Consider the following 468-nt stretch of genomic DNA (forward strand, 5'->3'; position numbering starts at 1 on the left):
TGGTCTTTTGGGTAATCTCTGTCTGTCTGTTGTCTGTCTGTCTGTCTGTCTGTGTACCCCTCTTCCTCCTCCTATACATACATGCATTAAAAAGGTTACAAAACATTTAAAGGGAGAAGGACATAAGGCAATATGAGACCAAAAAAAGAACTGAGGAGACAGAGCCATGAATTGATGATCCTAGAGGAATCAAGCCATTTTGAGCAGGGCTCAACCTAAGTTGGCATATAGACTGTTAAGGTAGAACAATATATCTATCATAGAGTTGGCCATGGTGGCAATCTCAGCACTTGGAAGGTTGAGGCAGAAGTATCAGGGGTTCAAGGTTAGCCTGGTCTACAAGAGACCCTGCTTCAAAAATCTACAAACAAACTGTTTTGCTTAAACTTAAGTGTATGTGGTGGCTCAGGGAAAGTGAAAGCTTTCTTGTTACTGCATATCTATTCTGCTTATGCATCTTTATTATGA

The sequence above is a fragment of the Meriones unguiculatus genome, chromosome 1, assembly GCF_030254825.1.
Source record: "Meriones unguiculatus strain TT.TT164.6M chromosome 1, Bangor_MerUng_6.1, whole genome shotgun sequence".
NCBI lineage: Eukaryota > Metazoa > Chordata > Mammalia > Rodentia > Muridae > Meriones > Meriones unguiculatus.